The sequence below is a fragment of the Zootoca vivipara genome, chromosome 1 (genome assembly GCF_965207765.1).
Source record: "Zootoca vivipara chromosome 1, rZooViv2.hap1.1, whole genome shotgun sequence".
Lineage (NCBI taxonomy): Eukaryota > Metazoa > Chordata > Lepidosauria > Squamata > Lacertidae > Zootoca > Zootoca vivipara.
This window is the reverse complement of record NC_142582.1, coordinates 19,623,552-19,642,713: the sequence shown is the minus strand read 5'-3', so window position 1 is coordinate 19,642,713 and position 19,162 is coordinate 19,623,552. Positions and strand designations below refer to the sequence as shown.

The 19,162-nt window shown below is 45.1% G+C and overlaps 1 protein-coding gene across 3 annotated transcripts in view; it reads left to right on the top strand.

Annotated features, from left to right (window-relative positions):
- The window catches only part of WIPF1 (WAS/WASL interacting protein family member 1), a 57,951-nt gene that overhangs the window by 17,150 nt on the left and 21,639 nt on the right, over positions 1–19,162 (top strand). The window contains exon 1 of one of the 3 annotated variants that reach the window (XM_035135006.3): positions 4,345–4,380. The exons of the other annotated variants lie outside the window; for them this stretch is intronic. The gene's annotated coding sequence lies outside the window, so the exon portion shown is untranslated. Of the gene's footprint in view, positions 1–4,344; positions 4,381–19,162 lie in introns of those variants that run through there. 3 annotated transcript variants of the gene reach the window in all.

Genomic DNA, 19,162 nt, shown 5'->3' with positions numbered 1-19,162 from the left:
TCGTGCTAGCATTTTCCCTCTCAAGTCTTTCAAAATTAAGATTGGTTTTAAAGACAATGGGAACAGTGTCTCATAAGCAAACATCAAGTCACTTCCTGAACCCTTCAACTTCCCTTCAAGTTCTTTCGTACTCAGGGGGTCTACCATATATATATATACTGCTGACTGAGAGATCGCTTCAACTGTGTGTGCAAATAAATAAAATAAAATAAAAGCTTCCAATATAAATAACCAGCACTTCCATTTTCAGCTTTTAGGTGCAACTTTCCAGTGAGGTTTAAACTGCATACGCAAATGGGGGCTTCAGGAAGAAGTAGCCACCTGACACGGTTTATGGGTGAAATTGCGATCCAGTATGCATGGTTTGCATGGCTAAAATCTCATATTTGATTTGTTCGCCAGCACTTCTGGCTGAAAGGATATTTTGCTATAGTTCACGGTATGTATGTGGAACACTGGATGTGGTAGATCATAGGCCTGGTTCAATATAAGGCAGCCCCTGACATAAAGCTCAAGCCAGGGCTGGCAGTATATCTAGTAGTCTTCATTACTGTACCTAAGGACAATAAAAAAATTCCTTCAGTAGCACCTTAAAGACCAACTAAGTTTTTATTTTGGTATGAGCTTTCGTGTGCATGCACACTTCTTCAGCTACAGTGAAATGGGAGTCCCCAGGCACTTATTGTACCTTATTGTACCTATTGTACCTAAGGACAATAGACTCAACATTTTAATGGCCAAGGTTCAGAGATTGTCTTTATTGTCATCTTTATTGTCACTGTCCCCTTGCGGGAACAACGAAATTACTCGGTTGCTACATCCACTCAGATAAAGCATTCCGCATAATCCAAAATTACAAAACCTAATTAAAAACAGTAAATATAATACAAAATAACAAGTAAAATAAGATGACTTCAAAGTCCAGGCTTTCCATTTAAGGCCAAAATCGCTCTAGAGAAGAAATGGTTCCTGAGACGGCTCGTTCTTGCCTGCATTGTTCTATATCTCCGTCCCGATGGCAGGAGCTCAAAGAAATGGTGACCAGGGTGCGTTGGATCTCTTGATATGTCTAGTGCTTTTCTATGGCACCTGGTGGTATAGATTTGTTCTAAGGTGGAGAGTGAGCAGCCAATAATGCTCTCTGCTGTTTTAATAATTCTGCACAGCCCTGCTCTGTCCTGGGAAGTACAGCTTCCGTACCACACACATAAACCATACGTGAGCACGCTCTGTATGGCACAGTGATAGAAGGCAAGCAGCAGCTTTTGTGGAAGATGGTTTTTCCTTTAAATTCTCAAAAAATACAGTCTCTGCTGCGCCTTCTTCACAAGCCCACTTGTATTAACACTCCAGGACAGATCCTCCTGTAACTCAATGCCTAGAAATCTAAACGTTGTTACCCTCTCCACACAAATTCCGTCAATCAAAAGTGGCTGGACCTTGTTCTTCTGTCTCCTAAAGTCCACCACAAGCTCCTTTGTTTTCTTTGTATTTATGAGCAAGTTGTAGGCTAGCAACATCTGCAGGGCCACAGTTTCCCCAGACCTGGTTTAATTAAAAGAGGAAGCCTCCTTGTAACACAGTTTGTCACAAAATGGGTGCTGGGTGAAGTGGGTCCCCTGGCAAAGCAACCCAGTTCAAATCAAGGTTCTCTAAATGTGAACAGAGCTTATCTTTCTTTCTTCTTTCTTTTTAATTGGGGGTAGTTGTATCTGACTGTGCCCAAACTGGTGAGTGGCGTTTGTGTGCAGGAGTGCAGGAGTGCAGATCTTGCAGAATAAATATTAAAATAATCTTCCTCCCCCTCCCCCTCCTCCTCCTCCTCCTCCTCCTCCTCCTCCTCCTCTTCTTCTTCTTCTTCTTCTTCTTCTTCTTCTTCTTCTTCTTCTTCTTCTTCTTCTTCTTCTATTACATTTATATCCTACTGTTCCTCTGAGGCACTTAGGGTGGTGTTCATAGTTCCTTCCTGCTCCTTTTCAATCTCATAACAGCTCTGTGGGGTCTGCTCTGTGTCTAAGACAGCGTTTCTCAAACTTGGGTCTCCAGCTGTTGCTGGACTACAACTCCCATGATCCCTAGCTAGCAGGACCAGGGGTTAGTGATGCTGGGAACTGTAGTCCATAAAACAGCTGGAGGCCCAAGTTTGGGAAACACTGTCTCAAGACAGAGCAGACCCCAACCTTTTTTTATAACTGGGAAGCCAGAGTTGGTGTGTTTGTGTGCTGGCTAGGCACTTGTGCCAGAACAAACAGACCAGCCTTTGCCAACTTGCTGTGCTGCAGCTGTTTTTGGACTCTGGCTCCCATCTAGGTGAGGCTGATGGGAGTTGTAGTGCAAAGCAGCTGCAGCACACCAGGTCGGCGAAGGCTGGGGTGGACCAACCACCTTTTCTCTCTTTTCAGCCCCGTAGGATGGCAGTACTGCCATACATATCAATGCAATATTTCAGTACAGGAGGCGCCTGAGACAGTGGCTGCTCAGTACTTTGCGGAATGAATAAAACTGCTTAGTTCTGGGTGCAGTTTTGCATGTGAATAGAGATGAGGTTGTAAATGCAAATCTAGCAGTGCCACCTTCCTCCTTTGGCCCATCGTTAAATGGCTGTAGGGCCTCTGCATTACAAATTCTGCTTAAATGCTACCTCCCATGCTACTTCCTGTGGTTTTTGCTTGCAGTTTGCATCACTGTCTGCTAACTTTCTTTTTACCAACTCTGCTGCATCTCCAGGGGTAATCTTCCATGGGATTTTGGTACTTTTCCTCCAGCCTGTTCTAGGTGGGGTGGGGGGTGTCTTCCAAGCTCATGTTTGCCAAGATGGCATTAACGGAGTTGTATCTGCATGAATTAGTCAAAGGAAAACCTTAGTTGTGTTTGTATAAAAGAGATTCTTATCGCCTCCATTCCAAAATTAAGAATGGAAGAAAAACCTTGTTGAGTCAAGCCAGTGACCCATCAAGTCCAGCATCCTTTTCTCACACTGGCCAACCAGATGCCTATGGAAAACCTAAAAACAGAACCTGAGCAAAAAAGCACTCTCCCCCTTTGTAAAGGTAAAGGTACCCCTGACTGTTAGGTCCAGTTGTGGATGACTCTGGGTTCTATAGGCCGAGGGAGCCAGCGTACAGCTTCCAGGTCATGTGGCCAGCATGACTAAGCCACTTCTGGCGAGCCAGAGCAGCGCACGGAAATGCTGTTTACCTTTCCGCTGCAGTTGTATCTATTTATCTACTTGCACTTTGACGTGCTTTCGAACTGCTCAGTGGGCAGGAGCTGGGACTGAGCAACAGGAGCTCACTCCGTCGCGGGAATTTGAACCGCCCACCTTCTGGTCGGCAAGCCCTAGGCTCAGTGGTTTAGACCACAGCGCCCCCCCGTGTCCCACAGCGCCACCCGCTGTGGTTTCCAGCAACTGGTAAATTGGACTTCACCCCTACCTATAGCGCTTTCTGCTTTTTTAAATAATTGAGGCTGGGTTGGACTTTTGTGCTCAATAAGCCAAAGTGAAGGCTTTTTTTTCCACAGAAGGTGACCCTGTTTTGAAACCTTTGCTGATTCTTCCTATTGCATGAGTTTCTTTCAAAACTTCCTGTGGCTCACACCACAGTCCGTGTTCCCTGATCGCAATACAGTGACCCGGTAGCTACATTCCTACCTATAAGCAATTTTTAACTTTTTAGTGCAATTGTTTCTCAAACTTGGGTCTGCAGGTGTTTTTCGGACTGCAATTCCCATCATCCCTGGCCATTGGTCTTGCTGGCTAGGGATGATGGGAGTTGTGGTCCCAAAGCAGCTGGAGACCCAAGTTTGGGAAACACTGTTCTAGTGAAAGGGAGAGAGAGAAATATTCTGCTGCAGAAAAGCTTCTGCGACAGGATGGAGTTAATGGGAGGAATGAAATTTGTGTGTGTGTGTGTGTGTGTGTGTGTGTGCTCATTCACATTTGTGTGGTCCTGTCCCCTCTGCCAGCAGCAGGCCACAGACAGAGCATGGTTTAAATGAGTCAGCAGTGTGGCACCACAAAAGATTTCAATGCATGCACACAGTGCAAGCTTTAATATGGCCCTGAACTGACCAGAGGGCCATTCCTGTAACACTTCTAATTGTCTCCTTGCGTTTACCCTTTTAACTTTTAGAGCGCTCTGAGCAGAACAAACGAAAGATAGCAGAATTATGCAAACAAATGGGATGCATAATAATGTGAGGTATAAATATTCTCCGAGTCGAAACAAAGTAGATGGAGCAAGTTTTTGTTTTTTTTTTTTTTTAGCGAGAGGCAGTGTGGGGAAGTGTGGTGTCACGTGGCTTTGTGACAGGAAACTCAGTTGAAAGCTGAGGTGAGCTTCAGACGTGACAGCTCTCCTACTGTTGAAGACAGTGCAGGTCTGTGTTTTTCTTTTTGCAGCAAGTTTTTATTCTTTTCGAATAGGAGTGTTATGTGTGTGTGTGTTTAAGGTTGTCGTGGTTGGGGTAGGAAGATTGTAGCATGAGACTTTCTCTGGGACAGCGCTAGGCTTCTGACTTACAAGTTTGTCCAAAAGATGCCTATAACAGGGAAGAATTAATATTCAGGTTGGTGGTTCAGTTTGTATATGTGTGTGTGCTGGTGAAATTAGCTGTCTGTGGGAAGATAAGGATTTTAATATTTCGGTAATGAAAGCATGTTTTGTTGTGCTAGACACACACACACACACACAACTGGAATGGGGAGAACTTTGAACTGTTATTGTAATTGGCTAATGCAAAAGACTAAGGCTGCAATCCTATGCACAGCTATTGTCCAATTGCACCTCCTTAGGAGTAAGGCCCCTTGAATTTAGTGGGAATTTAATTACATGTGCTTTTGTGTAAGCATGCCTAGCATTGTGCTGCAGATGTAGCTGCTCCTTTAGTGGAGTTTGCTAGCTCTGAAATGCTATTACTGATTTCAGTACTTACAGTGCCTAAAAATTTTCTAAGCCCTGCACGTATATTAAAAGAGAGCACAAGGGCCTGCTTGTGAGCTTGCGGTATAATTAGATGCAGTGCAAAATGAGTGAAGAGGAGGAAAGCAAGCATTTGCAGCTCCTCCAGGGGCCGGTGAATGGAGCCAGGTTGGTCTCCCCTCTGTCATGGTGTTCTTCCTTGGGTGCAGACAAAAATCGTAGAATTTGTAGAGTTGGAAGGGACCACAAGGGTCATCTAAACCAACCCCCTGCAATGCAGAACTCTTTCGCCCAATGTGGGACTTGAACCCATGACTCTGAGATTAAGACTCTCAGGGCTCCTTGGTGCTCTGGCCAGTGGCAGAAGCCAGAGTGTGCCCCCTCTGCTTCTTCAGTCCCAGAGCATCGATCTAATTTTGCTTTCTTCTTTGTCTTTGTCTGAAACGTCTCTCACTTAAACCCTTTTTTTGCTCCAAGAGTAAGAAGAAAATCTTCCCAACATCCATCCAGAGAGTTGCTGGGCTTGGTGTAAGGGGCCTAACTGGTAGGATCAGATACGGGTATTATTTCCCCCCTCCTCTGGACCTCCTTCCTCCCCAGGCCGTATCACAAGCTGTTTTTGAAACTTCCATCAGTTTCAATTGCAGTCTTCCAGCGGACGGCTGGGGAGGAGGTGAGGGTTGTGTTTGGTGGAAAAACAAGTCCAAAAACAAGTCCAGTTGGTTCTGTGGCCTCTGTCCTTCTCTGTGAATAACTTGCATATTCTTCTGAAAATTCAGGGTAGTGGTCAGACTACGACTGGGCAGGGGAGGGGGCACCCAAGTTTAAATACACTCTCAGCCAAAAATTGCCTCACCGGGTAGTTGGGAGGACAACATGGTTGGGGGAGGGGAAATGCATGTCCCACTTTGAGACCCAGAAAGGACATGGGAGAAAGAGCACCAACCAAAAAACTGGATCAATGACTCCCATTGTCCTGTGGTCTGTCCCTAACTGTGCAAAATAATATTTTGGTTCAGAATGTTTTATAATATGCTGATTCTTGACAATGCAGAGGTTGATTACCGGTAGTGCTTTTCCACCCCCTCCTTCTAAAAAGAAAATGTCCTTGTCACCACAATGGTGAAAATCCATAACCTGTGTTTGTTTTTTTTATAGTTATAGGCATATGTAACAAAATAATCAACATTTCCTGCTGTAATGAGACATGCCTGGGTTGGCGGTTTGAATCCCTGCGATGGAGTGAGTTCCCATTGCTCTGTCCCAGCTCCTGCCAACCTAGCAGTTTGAAAGCACGCCAGTGCAAGTAGATAAATAGGTATTGCTGCGGCGGGAAGGTAAATGGTGTTTCGGTGCACTCTGGCTTCTGTCACGGTGTCCCGTTGCACGAGATGTGGTTTAGTAAAGCTGGCCACATGACCCAGAAAGCTGTCTGTGGACAAATGCCGGCTCCCTTGGCCTGAAAGCGAGATGAGCGCCGCAACCCCAATAGTTGCCTTTGACTGGACTTAACCATTCAGGAGACCTTTACCTTATGTATGATTGGATTCACATAAATACTGCTAGATCTATGCAATAATGCTATTTATAGGGAAGAGCACAAACTTCTTTAGCGTATTGTTCTTCTGGTGGTGAAGCCTGCGACACTCATTGGCTGAAGCGGCAGCACAGAATGTTCATAACTACCCCAACTATTCAGGCTTCCTAAATTATACATCTATACAGCTAAGTTTCTGTGGGGGAAGGAGACGTTATGTTATAATTTGCAGGGCGCAGGTGCCTTTTGGGGGTGTTGTCCCTGTCCCGCGCTGTTCGTCTGCCGGGAACGTTTACGTTTGCTCTGTTGCACTTCTCAAGCACTTACTGCCTATATGGGTAAACAAAGGCTGGATCTAGACATATCAAAGAAGCGTTTCAGTTAAACATGTAAATTTAAACAGGGAAAACAGGTAGAGAGAGAAAACGGGACTCCACAGCACCATCTGGTGGCACTATGTTTATATCACATATGCAATGCCTATAAATCGCTTTTTCTTTGCCATTCTCGCTGAGCCCAGAGAGCTACTGGGGCAAGTCCACACATGCTGCAGGGCTGTGCCACTTCCTCTTCCCCTGTTTCACTTGTCTAGGAATGAAGTAGGCAAAAAAAGGAAGCAGCAGCCACTTCTGTGTACCAATATATATACAGGCGGGGTCACCCTGTGGAACGCCCTCCCGTCAGATGTCAAGGAAATAAACAACTACAGTATCTGACTTTTAGAGGACATTTATAAGGAAGTTTCTGATGTTTGATGTCTCACTGTGTTCAAATTTGTTGGAAGCCGCAGTGACTGGGGACAACACAGATAGCAGCTTGTGCTTTAAGTGCAATTCTTGCGTGAAGATTTGCAAACCTCTGTGCACAAAAAGCATGCTGTAAAAAAAACACCAACGACCGCTGTGTGTTGCAAGGCTATGTGTGTCAGTGTACAAAATCGTTGGCTTCCATTGTACACTTTGCTTCAGGTTCCTTGTTTTCTTTCACACCGGTAACACTTCTTTGGGGACCTGTAAAATGAGTGGAAAATCTTTTTTGAACGCACCACCATCGAAGCATGCAAAAGCAGAGCAGCAAATGATAGCCTGTGCTTTATAAACGGATAACACTGCTTGATGAGAAAAACTGAGAAAAGTTAGAGCAGAGGAAGTGGGAAGAGTCAGAGAGCATTGTGGCAGAGGCAAAGAGGGGAGGTGGGGAACACAATAAGGGGATTGTATAAAAGTGGTAACAGCGTAAACCAGCGAAAAAGAAGGCTGAGGGGGGAATTAATTTTCCAGATTAAAATTAGAGCAGCAGGAAGAAGAGCAAGAAAAGACTATGCAACTACGTAAACATGGAAGAATGAAGGAATGGTTCAGGCTAGGGCTGGGCGATATATCAATATATTGTCCAAAACCAGTTTGAAGTCCATACCGTGATATCAGTTTCATAATAAGAATCACAATGGAGGGAATACTACGAAGCCAGCCAATAGCACTAGATAGCTCCATCCTTGTTTCAGACATCATGATATATTGCAATGTTTAGCTGGTGATAGATCACGATTTTTGAAAAATATCTGAAGGAACATCTCCACCGCCATATTTCAGCCCGGACACCGAGGTCCAGCTCCGAGGACCTTCTGGCAGTTCCCTCACTGCGAGAAGTGAGGTTGCAGGGAACCAGGCAGAGGGCCTTCTCGGTAGTAGTGCCCACCCTGTGGAATGCCCTCCCATCAGATGTCAAGGAAATAAACAACTATCTGACTTTTAGTAGACATCTGAAGACAGCCCTGTTTAGGGAAGTTTTTAATGTTTGATGTTTTATCATGTTTTAATTTTCTGTTGGGAGCCGCCCAGATGGGCAGGGAATGAATGAATGAATAAATAAATAAATAAATAAATAAATAAATAAATAAATATAGTAATAATTATATCGCCCAGCCCTAGTTCAAGCTCAATAGAAAGAGAGAACAGATAGGGAAATGAATCGTAAGTTGCTGTGGAGGCTGAGGCAGCCATGCCCTTGAATGTCAATGGAAGTGTTTCTGTGTGTTTGGGGAGGGGGGTAAGTTGATTTTGCAACGCTGGCTTGATAAGCCTCACCAGCGGTTCGATGGTTCTCATGCTTCCATCCAAGGCAGTTGATCACAGGCCACTTAGCAGTTCGAAAGTCCTAGCTTGTGGTGTATTGAATTTGGTCAGCCATGAAGCCAACAGCGTGACCTTGAGCTCGTTGTTATTTGCCAGCCTAACCAACCTCGCAGGGAGGACATTGGCTGCTTGGTAATATAATGTGGTATTGGGTATTGGGACATGCCGCCAACACACGCCTATTCCAAGCTAGGACAGCAGCCCATCTGCCTTCTGCTTTCAGGCCAGAACCTTTCTTCTGCACTGTACTTCTTCCTGCTCAGATTCTCCTGTGTTCTGCAGCAGTTGCAAGAGGTACAGCATGCATTTTTATATTTTTTATTTTTGGAATTCGCTCCCAGAAGCTGTGGCAAAGGCCCCTGTTTAGAAATACTGTAGGTTTTAAAGCACATTCCTAGGGATGGAACGTCCAGCTGCAGGGGCAGTCTACCATGTAACCAGTGTTAGAAACTCAGCTATATAAGCCAGGATTCCAGCCAGACGGCTCAAAAGTCGTATTTTTTCAATACCACTTTTGGGTTCCCGAAATTCATTCTGATTGTGCAGATAATATATCACAGATAGAATTCTACAGGGCATGTTGCCACAGTGTGAAAACAGTCAACACCCAATGATCTCCAGGCATGGCACCTCCAGATGGTGGAGATGTCAGGCACCATCCTGCCACCTGGGTATCTTCACTAGGTCGCAAGTGGCCAAAAGCCAGGTACAAAAATGCGCCTGGCACCTGGCGACTTTCGAATGCTGCACGTAACAGAAAAGAAGCTTCTGTATGGGGTCAGGCAATGGAGAAATATCTTTAAATGCTTGGCCCAATTTCGGCTGCGTTTGTGCATGCCTGTTTGTTTTCTCCACCAGGTTGCTAGCCAGGGAAATTTTGTTTGCTTTGTTATATTTCCTAAGTAAATGTTTTGTAAGGTTTCTTTCACCTCCAAAGTTCGGAAATGTCAGTTGACTAATACTCTTTTGAGTGGGTACTGTATTCCTAACCCTAAACATGCACGAAACAGAAACTACTTATTTTTACCATCTGTTTTAGGGTTACTGTCCAGACCTCCCCGAACCTCGTGTGTTCCAGGTGTTTTGGACTAGAATGCCACTCAGTCGCAGCCAGGTGGAGGTTATATGGCAAGACATCTGAAGGACACCAGGTTGGGGGCGACTGATTTGGATGAAGTAGGATCTGAAACAGAATATATAAATCATGCACAGATGTATGGGCAGGAGGCTTCAAGTTCTGGGATTCCAGTTTTATTCTGGCAAGGAAGATTCCCTCCCTCCCCGGCCCTCAATCTCTGCAAATGCAGTTTTCCATTTATTAATGGCAGAAACTAAATAGAAAAGTAAGTAAGCTTAAAACAAATTCATTCTTGTCTGGTGCAGCCAAAATATTTATCCCTACTGGCAGCATTGCAGCATTGAAATAAAATGTAAAAGTTAACAGGGAGGAGAAGAGGCCTTTTCATACTGCACTTTGTGGTTTTTGCAGGTGCTTAAGCCAAACAGGAAGTTCAATTGCTTTTATTAAAACATTTCTGCTTACTTTGCAAGGTACTAAACCGGTGTCTCCCCTCTACCCACCCCAAAAACCCTGCTGATTGATGAGACTCACCTTTTTTTATCCCTGAGCTGGAACTAGAATAGAGGCACATATGGTGAGAACAGGAGAACAATCTGAAATATTTCAGTGCTTAGCCAGAGATTGTGTATTTGTTCCATGAGATGAAATTCAAAAGCCACAGTATCTTTCTGTGGACCACCTAAAATGTGGGTGGGTGGGGGATGTACTGAGTAGTGTTTTGAGTCCTCCAGAACTCATCTTCAGGATAAATGTTAAGCAAAAGGGAGAGTTCTGGAGAACTCAAAAAGTTTGCTCACCAGGAAGGAGTGGTTTGGCCCTTCCTTCCACGGCCACAAACTCAGTGGAAACACTTCTCCCCAGTGCATGGTACTGCAGTTAGCGATTGGTGGGGGAGGGATCTCGTTGTGTCATGATGAGGGAGGGAGGAGTTAGACCTCCTCTACCTGTATGCTGTGGTCCTAGTGGAAATCTCCTCACGTAGGATTACTTTAAAAATATATATCTTGTCTTACCATAATCAGCATGATTCGATGTAGTTAGGCCCTCAAAGCACCACAGTGGCACGTGACAGGCGTCATTCAAAGCCCAAAGGCAAATTTGCTTCTGTTAAACCCCCGACTGCTGAGAAAACGTGAAGGATCTTTGGGAATCCAATAAGTTGGCACATGGGCGTACCCAGGATCAAAACTAGGGGGGGGGCAAGGGGAGGGGCCAAGGCACGGAAGGGGAGGGGCCACAAAGTGGGCGGGAACAGCGAACTCGCGCTCCGCCGGGCTGTGCCCCTCCCTAGCAGCAGGGCTGGTGGGCGGAGGCGGAGCCCAGCCCAGCGGAGCGCGAGTTCAGCGTTCCTGCCCGCCGCGCCGCGCTCTCTGGTTCCCCGCCGCGCTTGGCCTTGCCAGAGGGCGCGACGGGGAGCTGGAGGGAGGGCGCAGCGCGGCGGGCGGGAACGGCGAACTCGCGCTCCGCTGGGCTGTGCCCCTCCCTAGCAGCAGGGCTGGTGGGCGGAGGCGGAGCCCAGCCCAGCGGAGCGCGAGTTCGCCGTTCCCGCCCACCGCGCCGCGCTCCCTGGTTCCCCGCCGCGCTTGGCCTTGCCTGAGGGCGCGCCGGGGAGCTGGAGGGAGGGTGCGGCGCGGTGCGGCGGGAATGGCGAACTCGCGCTCCGCCGGGCTGTGCTCCGCCTCTGCCCACCAGCCCTGCTTCTAGAGTAGGGCAGCTGCCCTAACTTGCCGCATGGTGGGTACGCCCTTGTGTTGGCATCTGCAGAGCACATATGCAAGTGTAATACGTTCTTAGTTGGTTATGTATTCAGATTGGTGTGGTTTGTGGATGGGGACGCGCTTGCTTACTACCTGGTGACCTTTAAGGGCTGAAGTAGGCACTATGTTAATCGTGGGGTTAACAACTGCATACGGGGATTTTATGAGTATAATGCTAGGCGCAAGGCAATGGAGAGGGGAGAATTTTTCATCAGGATCATAGGGAGGTCATGTTTACCCCTTCCCTCCACTTCTGCAAGCCTGACAAAAATTATCCCCCTTGTGCAGCAGATAGGACTTCCAAAATGTTCGAAAACCAAAGTGCAGCTTCCGATTGGTTGCAGGAAGCTCCTGCAGCCAGTCGGAAGCCCCATTGGTCGTTTGGGTTCCAGAGAATGTTCTCAAACTGGAACACTCACTTCCAGGTTTCTGGCATTCAGAAGTGAAAACATTTGACTTGCAAGTTGTTCGGGATCCGAGGTACGACTGTATTTGACTTTAAAAAAAACCCAATGCAATTTTTTTTACTTTAAAAGTTAAAAACTTAACTTTCAAAGTTAAATATGTCTTTAAAAGTTATCTTTCATTGGCATTAATTGCCTTAGTTTTTGAATCCACATGGTGTGGGGCTGGGACTTATAGTGTTATCCTTTAAAAAAGAGAGATACTGTAAAAGGTATGTTGCTTATTCCCTCACTTCCCCCCTGCCCCCTTATTTCCAAATTCCCATGAAGATATGCTAAAGTCAAAACTCAGCTCCTCTCTGTCCCTTTGTCTGTGTTGCACGCAAGCTTGAATGCTGAAGCTTGCATGATCTCCCTCTAGCCAATAGACTGCAACAGCTGGAAGGTTAGCTGAGGATACAGCTTCACATTAAAAAAAATCTCCCTTAACTGGTCAAAGCAGATTCATCATACAGGTGATTTCTCTCTCTCGAACACTTAAGGGGGAAAAAATCATGTAAATTTAGCCAAATTCCTGAAACTGTAATATTTATCCAAAATGTAGTTGCCATACCATGTTGTTAAACGTTCTGGTGGTGAATGTAACACATGGGACAAATTATACAGAGGGCGGCTTTCTCCCTGAAGGCGCTAGTCTACGCTGTCTGGAAAACTCGTATGGCTCTCTGTATACTTTTTTTCCAGCCAAAAGTCTGTATTTCAGGGTCAGCCCAGGCACCACTTTTGCTGATGCCAGGAGGGCATCAAATCACAACAGAGGGAGGGAGCACTTAGCCCTTGCTCCCGTCAGCACTTCCTATCCAAATGGGATTCCAGACAAGTTTTTTTAGTTTGCAAAACCATGGAATATGAAGCCCTCCAAACTGAAGCACCTTGGAGGAAGGTCCTGATGAAATCATTGAGTCAGTTTCCTTAGGATCAGGTGGTCATTAATGACTGTACAAGCTATTCGGGAGCTTTAAGCACCTGCCTCTCTCATCTGGCTGCCTCCCCGTTGCATTTTGAAGAGGAGGACAAGGAGCTGTGCCCAGGATTTCAGTACCATACTTGAAACATGCCATGCTGGGCAAAGGCTCTGAAACTGCCATTTCTATTTGCTCCCTTTTTACTGCCAGATGAATCATATGTCTTTTTTGATAAAAATTACAAGCCTGGTGGATCAGGGGAATGCTGTGGATGTAGTATATCTTGATTTCCATAAGGCTTTTGATGAAGTCCCCAATGATATTCTTGTAGAGAAGCTGGTAAAGTGTATACTGGATGAGGTAACTGTTAGGTGGATTTGCAGCTAGAGTGCTCACTAATGGTTCTTTGTCATCCTGGAAAAAAGGGGACAAGTTGGAGGCCGCAGGATTCTGCCTTGGGTCCACTGGTATTCAACATCTTTATGAACAACTTGTATGAAGGTATTGTGGGGAAGCTAGCCAAATTTGCAGATCATGCCAATTTGGGAGGGGGAGCCATTGCTGCAGAAGACAGAATCGGTACTCAAGTTGACCTTAACAGATTGCAGAACTGTGCTCAAATGAACAAAATGAATTTCAGTAGGGACAAATGTAAGCTTCTTCACTTAGCCAGCAAGAACCAGCTGCACAAATATAAGGTGGGGAACATCTGGATTGTCAGTACTACATGTGAAAAGGATCTAGGAGTCTTAACAAGCTTAACATGCAAGAATGGTGTAGCAGCAAAAAAAAAAAGCAAATGCTATTCTAGCGTACATCAATAGAAGTTTAGTGTCTGGGTCAAGGGAGGTAATAGTCCCACTGTATTCTGCCTTGGTCAGGCCATACTTGGAGTACTGTGTCCAGTTCTGGGCACCACAATTTAAAGATATTGACAAGCTAAAATGTGTACTGTAGAGGATGGCAATCAAGATTATCAAGGATCTGAAACCAAGCCTTATGAGGAACAGTTGAGGGAATTGGGTATATTTAGCCTAGTAAAGAGAAGACTGAGAGGAGATATGATAGCCATTTTAAAATATCGAAAGGGCTGTCACATGGAAGATGGAACAAACTTGTTTTCTCCTGCTCCAGAGGGTAGGCCCCAAACCAATGGATCCATATTACAAGAAAGGAGATTGCGGCTGAACATCAGGGAAGAACTTTCTGACAGCAAGAGCTGTCGGACAGTGGAACCATCTCCCTTGGGAGGCTGTGGGCTCTCCTTCCTTGGAGGTTTCTAAACAGAGGTTGGATGTCTGTCTGTCATGTATGATCTTCTTGAGATTTCTGCATTGCAGGGGGTTGGACTAGATGACCCTTGGTGTCTCTACAGTTCTATGATTCTACAGTGCATTTGATTTGTCATAAGTCATCAAATAATTGCCCTCTTGTGGTTTCACAGAGAGAGGTGGAAAGACTGCAGAAAATCTGACTCTTTCTGTGTGTGCACACGCAAAGATCAGAACAGCAGCAGTTGCAGGTCTAGATCATGGGTAGGCAAACTAAGCCCGGATCCAGCCCAATCGCCTTCTCAATCCGGCCCACGGACAGTCCAGGAATCAGCGTGTTTTTACATGAGTAGAATGTGTGCTTTTATTTAAAACGCATCTCTGGGTTATTTGCGGGGCATAGGAATTCGTTAATCCCCCCCAAAAAAATATATAGTCCGGCCCCCCACATGGTCTGAGGGACACTGGACCGGCCCCCTGCTGAAAAAGTTTGCTGCCCCTGGTCTAGATCCTTTGTAGCACGACTCTTTCACCATTTTTAACGTACCTCTTTTTGCACATATGCAGTGCTGGGTTTTTTTACAGGTCCTTTTGCCATGCATCTATATACAGTATACATCTATATACAGTGTAGATGTTGACAGGAAAACTGGTGCTTGTGCAGTGTGCGAATGACGCAATTTTTTTTGGGGGGGGGGACCATCTTCACCCCCATCGTTCAGCCCGGACACTGAGATCCAGCTCCAAGGGCAGTTCCCTCTCTGTGAGAAGTGAGGCTACAAGGAACCAGTCAGCAGGCCTTCTCAGTAGAGGTACCCACCCTGTGGAACGCCCTCCCATCAGATGTCAAGGAAATAAACAACTATCTGACTTTTAGAAGACATCTGAAGACAGCTCTGTATAGGGAAGTTTTTTTAATATTTGGTGTCTTACTGTGTTTTAATTTGTTTGGAAGCCACCCATAGTGGCTGTGGTAACCCAGTCAGATTAATCAGGTGGCTAATTAATTAATTAATGATGATGATGACTGGGGCCATTGTTGTACCCTTAGATCTACAGAAGTATATTCGCAGTGCACATGATGTAGTTACTTCTATTTCAGCCGATGTCCTCAATATGAGGTCTCCATTGGAAAGTATCTGGGGAGATAGTTGGACTGTTTTGGTTCACCTGTTTAAGCAGCAAGAGCCAGTCTTGCAGAAGAGCAAAGTGTACTCCTGACAGCAGTAAAGAACAGGATCTGCTTTTAAGGCTATTGCCCTGCCATCATATCTGCTGGAGCTTTTAATTGTGCATGCAAATGGGTAGTTATGTTGTTTACTAGCACTCGGCATGTGCCGCCTCGTCCTTTAACAGCCCGACAAATGCCAATTTTTCACTGCGTTAAACTTCAGTAGACTTGTCGAGCTCACTATTTGCACAGGCATGCGAGAGCTGGAAAGTGGCCTCTCGCAGGCCAAAGATGGGGACCATATGTGTGGCTGGACTACAAGTCCCATCCTCCTTTGCCATTGGCCGTGCTGGCTGGAGCTGAAGGGAGCTGTTCACAGTGCAATGGCAAATCCAAGCCAGCCAATTGTTCTTGAGGAGGGTGTCGTGAGAATCATGGCCAAGGGTAGCAAGGAATTTGCCCTCTATGAAAGCAAACTGTTGTGTTAGGAAAGTTCGCCTACAGAAACTAGCATGGGAGAAAAATGTCAAGGAACTACCAGAAAACATAATACAGTGGTACCTCGACTTACAAACGACTCGACAACCGAATTTTTCGACTTACGAATGGGGGTAATGGCCGCACGCTTACGAATGTCTCGACATCCAGAAAAAACCGCGGCGGTTTTAGATAGGGATTTTTTGACTTACAAATTTTTGGATAGGGTTGCTTAGACTTACGAATTTTTCCGTTTCCAATGTAATTCCTATGGGAAATCACGTTTCCAGTGGCTTTTTTCGACTTATGAATTTTTCGACTTACGAAGGTGCCTTCGGAACGGATAAAATTCGTAAGTCAAGGCACCACTGTGCTGAAAGGAGAAAACATAACAAGAAAGCAGATTCCAACTTATCATCAGGAAGAACTTTGTGACAGTAGAAACCCGATCCTGGCAAAGAACACTGAATTACTGACTCCGCTTAAATTTAAATCCGCCTGGCCTACTGCCTCTAGTGCTACAGGACTCTCATAAAAGTGCATGGTCCAAACTAGTGCACCAAAAACTCCTTTCCTGCGGACTCCATCCACAACAGCTCCTTATGATGGGCCATACCAATGCAAAAAGGCTATTTGGACAGCGCCTAAAGGACCTTGAGCAGAACAACCTTGCCGTCATAAAGAAATCCTGCCCTTGGTTTGCCTTCTTTCCCCCCTCCCAGCTGGAACCCCTGTCACGCTATCTGTATAAATTAACCATCTCAAAATTCAGACGTGCTTTTACACTAGCCAGATTGGATGTGCTGCCCTCCGCCGTACTCGAGGGCAGATTTCAAAAGATTCCAGCGGGAAAACGACTCTGTCCCTGTGGAATCGTCAACACAGAAACAGTGGCTCACATCCTTCTGTCATGCCCTCTCTACAAAGACTTGCGGCTCGATCTCATTACACCCCTACTTCTAACTTTCCCAGGCCGCCCAACTGAGGCCACGTTGCTCTTTCTTCTATCAGATCAAAATGACCTGAGAACAACAAAAGTCGCCAGATTCATCGAGGGTGCAATGAGACTAAGGGTTACCTTTTAAACGATAATCATAGTCATATGATCCTTTTACCCATGTTGTTTTTAAGTCTATATTGCGTGTATTCTGTTGCTATGGCTGTTGGCTATGCAAATAAAGTTTATTGATTGATTGATTTGTGACAGTAAGAGCTATTAGACAGTGGAACCAGTGTTAGAAACTGAGATATGAAAGCTAGGAGCTAAATGGCACCTTAAATCTTTTGGATGCAGGCGGGTAGAACATGTTTTAAGTGTGCTTTGAACAAATGGCTTTTAGGCAGCTCATATTTAGAGCAGACTTCAGCAGTGTTAGAAACAGAGATAAAGCTAGGAGCTAAATAGCACCTTAAACCTAGGTGCACCTTTTTTATAACAAGAGCACAAAGCTGAAAACGAATGAACCGCAGCTAAAATTCATGTTCATTTTTCACATGGTCTAGTCCAGGCATCCCCAAACTTCGGCCCTCCAGATGTTTTGGACTAGAATTCCCATCTTCCCCGACCACTGGTCCTGTTAGCTAGGGATCATGGGAGTTATAGGCCAAAACATCTGGAGGGCCGCAGTTTGGGGATGCCTGGTCTAGTCCTTTCTCTGCCCACCCCCCTAATGTTCTTAAAGAGGGTCTCTCCTCCAGTCTTCAATAAACTACTATATTCTGTATAAAGTCTTATGAACTTTATGAACTTATGAACGGATAGCTTATGAACGGATAGCTTATGAACTTATGAACGGATAGCTTATAGACGCAGGCTTCCTTCTTCATTACTACACTTGAGTTGATGAATCTGATCAACACGTGACCCCTTTCCTCTGTATGTACATGCATATACACAGAGCAACTTAACTAGTCTTTTTAGTGCTTTTTTAGTGCTAGGGAGCAGAAACACTGGGCAGGAAAATGCCCACTCTTAAACTTTTGACTTAACCGCCCCCCCCCCCCGCTAAGTTCTATCAGCCTTATGGGTTTTTTGTTTTTGTTAATCCTAAAAGCTGCCATTTAGTCTTCCTCTTTTTCTCTGCTTGGAGATTAATCATGCAGGAAATGAGTAAAAAAACCTCTGAGAGCTGTCTGCTACTGCAGTCCATCTACATTTTAAGGGTCTCTAGAATGGCTGCTTTAAAATGGCTGATTAGGTACATGCTGTCGTCTTAAGTCTACAAGGCTGCCACGTGAAAGAGCGACTGGCATATAACACAAGGGGATTTACAAGCATGTTAATAATTTAGGAGTTGAGGTTTTTGAAATGTTTTTAAATTATTAAGTATGAGGGAAGCATAAAAGAAAGCAGGCCTTCCCCTTTATTAATTAATCATACTTTTTCCTTCAAGGAAAGTATAATAATTAATGGTCAAGGATGATGGGAATTGTTGACCGGCAACATCTGAGGGTCACAGATTCCCCGCCTCACCTCTAAGCTCTTTACTCAGCACAGGCTCATAGTTTTTAACATCAAAGGCCCTTGTAACATTCATAAAATTGTAGAGAAGGAAAGGGACCCTGAGTGTCATCTAGTCCAGCCCCCAGCAATGCAGGAATATACAGCTGTCCCATATGGGAATCCTCCATTTTTTAAAAATCAGAGCAATCTACTGATTATGGTGAGATTTGAGCCTGCCTAATTTTCTTGTCATAATCATAATACCTATTTCATGAAAACTTATCTCTGAAAACCTAGAGGTGAGGCAATACATCCTTAGCTTTAAAATACTTTCCCCCCTCCCGAAATGTTTCCTTAAACAATATACCTGAAGGAGCATCTCCACCCCCATCATTCTGCCCGGACACTGAGGTCCAGCTCTGAGGGCCTTCTGGTGGTTTCATCCCTGCGAGAAGTGAGGTCACAGAGAACCAGGCAGAGGGCCTTCTTGGTTGTGGCACCCGCCCTGTGGAACACCTTCCCTTCAGAGGTCAAGGAAATAAACAACTATCTGACTTTTAGAAGACATCTGAAGGCAGCCCTGTTTAGGGAAGTTTTTAATGTTTGAAGTTTTATTGTGTTTTTAATATCCTGTTGGAAGCCTCCCAGAGTGGCTGGAGAGGCCCGGCCAGATGGGCGGGGTATAAGTAATAAATTATTATTATTATTTGTTTGTTTGTTTGTTAATCTATTTGGTGGGTACTTCATTCTGTATCAAGTTCAGCCTTGCTAAAAATTCACACAAAAATCCTAACCCCGATTTGCTTCTGTCAATTAAATCGTTCTCTTATCGTTCTGACTGAAATGGTTAAGCCTGAGAAAAGAACTAATATAGCTAAGGTTTTTTAAAATTTATTTTTAAGGCAATAACTGGTTGGCTGTATCACACAGAACTCCACAGGCCACTGCAGCTGTGGAAAAAGAAGAAGCTGTTGAACAGGATGATTGTGGTTTGCTGTG